At 51.5% G+C, this 7,879-nt stretch overlaps 1 long non-coding RNA gene across 1 annotated transcript; it reads right to left on the reverse strand.

The window, feature by feature from the left end:
* Positions 1 to 4,844: 4,844 nt before the first annotated feature.
* LOC131489466 (uncharacterized) lies at positions 4,845 to 6,950 on the reverse strand. The gene is made up of 2 exons (XR_009250574.1): positions 6,138 to 6,950; positions 4,845 to 5,419 (listed from the first exon to the last, which is right to left on the reverse strand). It is a non-coding gene; the product is annotated as an uncharacterized LOC131489466 (long non-coding RNA).
* Positions 6,951 to 7,879: the final 929 nt, after the last annotated feature.

The following is a 7,879-nucleotide window of genomic DNA, read 5'->3' on the forward strand; positions in this document are numbered from 1 at the left end:
TGAAGCAAACATGGCCTTCTCCCCCTCCCCCCTCCCCCCAGCCCCCTTGCCTGCTTCTGCTTAGACGGGGACATGTGGCTCAGTTCCGGCCAGTGAGATGCAAGGGGTCTCCTGGGGGCTTCTGGGAAATGCTTCTTAGCTCCTATAAAGAGACAAAAGGAAAAGACAGCTTCCTTTTCCACCTCTGGATGTTGGGTGTGGATGTTTGCTTGGAGCCGTGGCAGCCATGATGAGGCCATGAGGGGTTGACACTGAGGATGACAGTAAGAAAGGAAGAACCCAAATCCTCGATGCCGTCACTGAGCGTTCGGTCAACCAGCCCCGGAACGGCCCTCCATCTGAATATCTTCCTAGGGGAGATCATCAATGCCTTCACCGTCGGGACACTTTTCTTTGGGCCTCTTGTGGCTTCCGACCAAGCCCGGTCCAACTGATGCGACCAAGACGTGATGACTCCAAGTCATGTCAGATGGAAGGGACAGGTGGCCCAACTGGTTGGTCAGGGGAGTCTGGGTAGAATCCCTTACGTCTCAGCCGTCCTTGTTTACCTCTTCAACCCGTGTCTGTAAGATGAGAAGGTCTGTGTCCTTTTTTACATCCAAATCACCCACGAGCCTTTGTCAGCCACCCCGAAGGAAACGAGCTTCTTCACAAGGACTCCCTGGGGAGTTTCAGAAGGCTGTGCAGACAGAAACGGAACAGGAAGCCGTCACTCAGACTCTGCCTCAAACCTGCTCGTTGAGAGCTGCCTGCTCTCTTCCGTTTGTCCCGTGTGGAGGGGACGTTAAGCACCTGCCGCGTGAGATTGTCTTGGGGAAGGAGCGAGCTGGCGGTCGTTCTTCGAGCAGTGCTCGGGGCAGGGCGGGACGCATAATAAGCAATCGATCGGTAGAACGTGGCCCTTGTTGCTAGCCTTAATTCTTCACGGTGACCGGCAGTGTCGTGAGCGGGGATGCGTTCAGCCCTAAACATCACACGGTCAATCTGCAACGCTTGAGGGATGTCCTGTAAGAGGACTAAGGCATGCCAAAAAAGGAGAAGGAGATATCGGGACAGGGAGAAGAAGGGGGGAGCAAGGAGCTCGGGAGGGAGGGAGAGGAGGAAGAGAAAGTAGCCGAGGTCAGGGGGAGGAGCACCACCTGTGGCCACCGAGGCCTGGTTTGCAGGGGACATTCCCAGGGGAGCTGGGTCCCCACGGGCGTGGGGGGGCATCTCTCGTTCCCGGTCTACTGGCCCCTCGCTGGGCCCCTGCTCTCCAGCCAATCAGATGTCCTCTAATCGGGAGCAGCTGAGACTCAGAGGCTTTTGCCACATAGATTGTTCCCAGAGCCGCCTCCTTCCCGTGGCTTCTGTTTTTCTTATTAAGTGCTGCTTCTAAACCTGTAGCTGCGAGAGACACAGCGAAACTACCGTAGAAAGAGCGAGTCTTCTGAGCCCCGTGCTCGCACCCCACAGAGCTCCAGGAGAGCAGTAGGTCTCGTCCAGAGATGCTTTCTGGCCGTGTAGTTTACAAATCGCCTGGCAAGGGGAGCTGGGCCTTTCATCCAAGTGTCCGGATTAATGTTGCCTCTGGGTGCTCGAAGGAGCCACGAGGTCTGACTTACCCACAGCCCTTTCTTCCTGGCTGAGCCCCGTAGGTCTGTTTCTGTTGTTATATTTATATCCGGGGAACTTCTCAACAGGAAAGGAGAAGAAAAAACAATTCAGTGAATTGATGTCGGATCAGCGGTCTCAAAAACTGTTGGGCCACGCTATCGAGTCACGTTCTGGGACCCTGACATCTCTCCACCGTTTCCTGAGCTGGAAAGTGTAAGGGGACAGGAAGGAAGGCATATTCTCTGCCAGAGCTCAGGGGCTGCGGTGAGGTAGACTGCACCGTCCAGGACGGGGGGAGGCCCGGAGGCTTGGTTTTCCTACTTACGCGAGTCCTGGGCTCACCCCCTGAAAATCCAGAGCCCTGCAGGCCTCCTGGGGTTAATGCTATGAAGCCCCAGGTTCAGCATGTGACTTGGGGGTGTCCTTCGGAGCTCGACGCCGATCCATGAGAGTTATGGGATTCTGGTAGTGGCTGTACCTCCACCCACGTGGAGCTGTCACACCTGAATGTGAGCCCACCGTCCTTTCCAAGGCTGAGATCAGGTCCCTCCCCATCCCCCTTCGCCTGGGCCGGCATGACGTTAACCTCGGTAGGGGCGATGTGACATCAGTTGAATGAGTCTGGGAAAAACTCAATCAGTGACATCTAGTTGCCTACCCCAATAGGCATCCTTTCCTTGTTCCTCAGAATCAGAATCCTGGATAATGTGCCCAACTACAAAGTGTAGTTCTTGCCTTCTGTTGTGGCTAAGTATGCCCGCGTGACTGAGTTCTGGCCAGTGGGAGTAGAAGTGTTGTGTGGTGCTTTCAAGAAATCCTCTTGAAGAGGGCAGACTCTCCCGGAAGGCGAGCCTCTTTTGCTCTGTCTTCCTTGGTATTGCCTGGAAGGTAGGCTTGATGGTTGGAGCTCAGGCAGCCATTTTGGATCCTGAGATGACTCCAAGGATAGAAGCCACACGCTGAGAGAATGCAAGAGAAATATAGAAGGAAGTGCGTCCCAGATGGCATCAGGGAACCACCATGCCAGCCTTGGACTGACTCTTTACAGGGTCCTCTTACATGCGGAAGAAATACACGTGTGTCCCGTTCAGTCCACCGTTACTTTGGGTTTTCTGCTATTTGCAGCCAAAGGTATTCCTAACTGATATGCGTGTTCAAATGTTCTTTCTCTTATTCAAGGACCACTGTGCATGGAATTCACCCCATCGTTTTGTGTTAAGCTTACCCTTTCCGGGCAATATCAACCCATATTAAAGTAGAAGCAGGGAGTACAGATGAAGTTCATCTTTGAAACTTCTGGGTTTGCTTCTCCTTCCAGGCTTTGATGTCCTGCCTTCCTCCTGCTTTGGTTTGCTTTTAGGTTTTGCTGTTGAGTAATTTTCTGCACCTGCTAAGTTATTACATTTAATGGGATCCTGGGTTTCAATCAAGTTGTCATTCCCTGCTAAGTCACTTCTATTCGTGAAAACTTGTCACAATAGCTCCTATTTAAAAAAAAATCTTCCTTGGGGCGCCTGGGTGGCTCAGTCGGTTGAGCGTCCCGCTTCGGCTCAGGTCATGATCTCGCAGTCTGTGGGTTCGAGCCCCGCGTCGGGCTCTGTGCTGACAGCTCAGAGCCTGGAGCCTGCTTCGGATTCTGTGTCTCCCTCTCTCTCTGCCCCTCCCCCACTCATGCTCTGTCTCTGTCTCAGAAATAAATAAACATTAAAAAAATTAAAAAAAAAATCTTCCTTAATTTCACATCCCTCTCTAGCTACTGCCTCATTGCTCCCCTTTATAGCAAAAATTATAGAAATATCTGTCTATACCATGGCTATCTAGCCGGATAACCCCAATAAGTAGCATTCACATCGTGGTGTGTATTAAGGGCATCCCTGAGTTGTGCAGTGCACAACCAGCACTTCTGCACATGGGAGGCCTGGTCCATACTCACTGCTTCCACCTCCTTAACTCCCAGTGTCTTTTGAACCTAATGTAATCGGGCATTTGTTTCCACCAGTCTACAAAAATAGCTGTGGTCAAGGTCCCTAGTGACATCCGTTCTTACCAAATCCAAGGTGAGTTCTCAGTCCTCATCATACACAGTTTTACCAATAGCATTGATCATTCCTGCTTCCTTCTTAAAATGCCTTTCCCCCCTGGCTTCTGGAACTCCCTCTGAGGTTTCCTCCGACTGCACTAGCTAACAGTTTTCAGCCTCTTCTGTCTTGCTATCTTCTACACGACTGTTTTGTTCACTGCTATATCCTCAGCAGGGAGTCTGGCAACAGCAAACATTCGATAAACGTGGTAGTTGCTGAACGAATGAAAGCATCTGAAGGATCTAATGTCTAAGAGTGGAATTTCAGGCCCCACGACAGCAGTGTGGCTATCTATGTTGGGAAGGATGGTTCTTTTTTTTTTTTTTTAGTTTTTGCTTTTAACGTTTATTTATTTTTGAGACAGAGAGAGACAGAGCATGAACGGGGGAGGGTCAGAGAAAGAGGGAGACACAGACTCCGAAACAGGCTCCAGGCTCTGAGCTGTCAGCACGGAGCCCGACGCGGGGCTCGAACCCACAGACTGTGAGATCATGACCTGAGCTGAAGGCGAACGCTTAACTGACTGCGCCACCCACGTGCCCCAACATAGTGCACCCTTATGTCTGACTCTGGGCTCCCCCAGACAACCTGGGACCATTTCCCCATCACAAGATCCTTAACTTGATTGCACGTGCAAAGTCCCCCTTGCCACCTAAGTTCCGTGCACACTGCCGTTTCCAGGTTTCAGGGATTAGGATATGGACATCTTCGGGGCCATTGTACGTCTTCCACACTTCCTGGCCTTGAATCTTCACTCTGGGGTCACCTTCTCAGTGAGGACTATCCTAACCCTGTAGCTTGTCTCCACCCCTCAGGCCTCCTGATGCCCCTTTCTGTGTTCTACTTTTTCCTCTAACATAACAGATAATTTACTAATACCTTATGTTTCTCCCTGCTGCCTCTCCAGGGCCTGGCATACAGAAGGAGCTCAATAAATATCCGTTAAGTGAATGATACAAGACAAAACCAGCCAAGCCTTTTTAGCCTCAATATGAGCCCCCCCTCCCCCCCCCCAAGTGGAGAGTTTGCTCCTCAGGTTACATTCGGCCAGGGGACTGATGACGTTGACCTGACCTTCCAGCACCCTGTGTGGGCCCGAGAGTGTCCCGGCTGCCACAGGGGCACAGAGGGGACGGATAGGAACAGGCAAGAGAGGCTCAGAGGAGCTGCACGAGGGTGCCATTTATTGAAAGAGAATATGAGAGCAATTAGCCAGTGTCACCCCCAAGCACGCCTCGCTCAGTCCCGAGAAGGATGATTTCAGAACCAGACGGCCTTGTGCAGTCCCCATTCTCACACCAGCCCTGGGAGCGGTGGTCTGGGGTGGCCTCGAGCAGCTGGCCCTGGGTTCCCGGCTGGCTCTGCTCGTGACTTGGGGCGTTTTCCATCTTCCCAAGGACCGTCCCGGGAAACTCGTTGCACTCCGGTGACCGTGTACGGTTTCCTTTCAAGACGCGGCTACCAGAGACTCGGTGCTCCCCATTGTCTGCCATCGGGGGAGCGCTGGGCCCTCTTTTAAGATGAAATCTGTTTTGTTAGTCTTAACCTTGTTCAGTTGTTTCTTGCAGCCCAGCACTAGGCTGTCAGGGCATTCTACAAAGGTTTGGCGGGACATCTGGAGAAAGCACCTGCTGATGACATCATAATGCGGTGCCCTGGCCAGCTGGCTTCCCAAAGAACACACCTTCTGACAGGGCTTCCCAGCTGCGGGCGGGTGCTGGGGGTTCAGGCTGCAGCTGCTGCTGGAAAAAGAGAAGAGAAAAATGTTGGGGACGGGGGGCGGTTCAGAGGCAGCTTTTCCGCACGGTTCCAGGAAGCCAGATTTGGGTGTATCTGAATGAGGCAGTTCATGCTAAAATCGGGGGGCAGGGGGAAGCAAAAAAAAAAAAAAAGAGAGAGAGAAAACCCACAATGGAAAAGCAATGAAAGGAAACGGTGAGCTTTTCTGCTGAGAAACCCACAAACACCCTGTGATTGATTTCACTTTCCTCGCTCCCTGGTTCGTCTTTGCACAGCTTTCACATTTGGGGGTACAGGGAAAAGGATCACGGGGCTGGGCATTAGAACACCCAGGCTCGAACTCAACTGTGCCTCAGAGATGAGCTGTGTGACTTTGGGAAAACCGCTGTCCCTTCCTGGAGCGTCGTGTCCCTCACCTGTACCGTTAGGGGGAAATAGTTAGTCTGGCTCCCGAGGTTGCAGGGAAAAGTCAAATGTAGCATTGTGCCCTGTTATGCTTAACGATGATGGTTGGCAGTGTCACTGGCATTGCTGTCATGGTGCCAATTATAGAGATGGGGGGATTGGGGCTGGCTGGCGAGGGCCCCCCAGAGCTTGCTCTCCCGGGTCTTTGTTCTAACTTCCAGAAGACGTGACGCTTCTGCTTCTTAAGGGGACCCATCTGAGTTAAATTTACTTTCATACAGCTAGGCAACTATTTAAAACTTGGAAAAGACTCACCGAAATGGCAGCATGTTCATACCTAAATCAAGTAATAGAGACTTCTTCGAAACGTAGCTTCTCAGGAGCACAGCCTCTGGCTTTGGGAGGGTCATGTCTTTAGAAAGATGCAGACTTTAGTTGTGGTTTGGTCCTCAGTATCCACGCCCTTGGTCATGTGACTTTGGACTCTCCCATAAAGGCGATGTTTATCATTTGGAAGTTTCAGCTCTTGGGCTGAACCCCTTAACCACCTTGGAGAGATTTTTCTTGTCTGTACGATGAGGGTAATAAAACCAACTCAGAGCAGTGTTGTGAGGACTAGACATCATGTACATAAGTGCTCGGTAGAGGTCCCGTGTGGCAGCTCGCCTCCAATATGGCCCCAGTGATCCTCGTCTGCTGGGACCCACCTCTCACACCGAACAGGGCTGGACTGTGTAACCAACAGGGTATCGCAGAAATGTCGGTGCGTGACTTCCAAAGCCGGGTCATCAGAGACATTGTATGCTCTCCCTTGGGTCACAGCCCCATGGACAGGTCTACATGGTGAGGAACGGAGGCCTCCTGCCAACAGCCAGCACTGTTTTGCCAGTGTCATGAGAGAGCCAACCTAAAAATGGACCCTCCGGCCCTGGTCAAACCTTCAGATGAGCAGAGCCTTGCCGCCATGTTGACTGGGATCACGCGAGAGACCCTGAGCTAGCCCCACCCAGCGAAGCCACTCTCCAATTCCTGACCTCCAAAGTTGTCCGAGACAACAGGGGTTTATTGTTTTAAGCTACTAAGTTATGGGACAACTTGTCACACACACAGCAAGAGGTAGCAAATATTTCCCTGGTGCTTAGTAGCATAAATCTGTGTTTATGTAACAAAGGAATGATGATGCCAACTGCTGTCAATGGAGATTCCATTATGTGCCTCACAATGAACTGGTGCTGAGGCTCTAGAAATGAACTGTATATACATCGTCCCTTTCCTCAAGGCTTGTTTAGCTTATCAAGGGAAACATTAACGGGCTGCAGGATGGCCACAGGCACAGGAGGTACTGAAACCTGCCCACTGGACACATCGTCAAAGGCAAGTCCTCTAAAAATCCCAAATATAGGAACAGCCATATTTATTTCCGTGTCTTTATGGTATGGCCATCGTCCGCCATTTCCACTCTTAATAGAAGAAGACAAAGAACAAAATTTCCTTTTACTAAGCAGATGCTGAATTCCTGCAGTGTGCCCAGCACAACGCCCACTCACAGTAGGTGCTCACCAGTGTGTGTTGGGGTTTTGGGTACAGTCGGTGAGGCTGGTTTGAGGACGTGCGGGGTTTGAGAGGTGCCCTTAGGAATGCGCTCAGTATAACCTCTCTCACCACCAGGTGGTGCTGTGGAGGCCGTGGCTTCCTCTGGGGGCCATGGTCGTCCTGAATGGCTCTCGGGGTGTGGTTTGGGTTGGGTTGGCCTTGAGGGGTGAGCCCCACTCCGTTTTCTGGCTCTGCTGACTTCTGAGGTGTTACTTCCAGAGGTTTCCCCAACAATAAAATGATTACTGTTGTTATATCACAAGTGAGAAGATAGGTCTTGGTGGTCCAGGAAGCAGACCCTCACCAGACGCTGAATCTTCCAGGGCCCTGATCTTGGGCTTTCAGCCTCCAGAACCATGAGAAATGAGTGTCTGTAGTTTAGGCCACTCCATCCGTGGTATTTCCTTATACCAGCCCTCACAGACCAAGACACTATTGTATGTGTGTGCATATGTATAAATAAT

Source organism: Neofelis nebulosa, chromosome 11, assembly GCF_028018385.1.
Source record: "Neofelis nebulosa isolate mNeoNeb1 chromosome 11, mNeoNeb1.pri, whole genome shotgun sequence".
Taxonomy (NCBI): domain Eukaryota; kingdom Metazoa; phylum Chordata; class Mammalia; order Carnivora; family Felidae; genus Neofelis; species Neofelis nebulosa.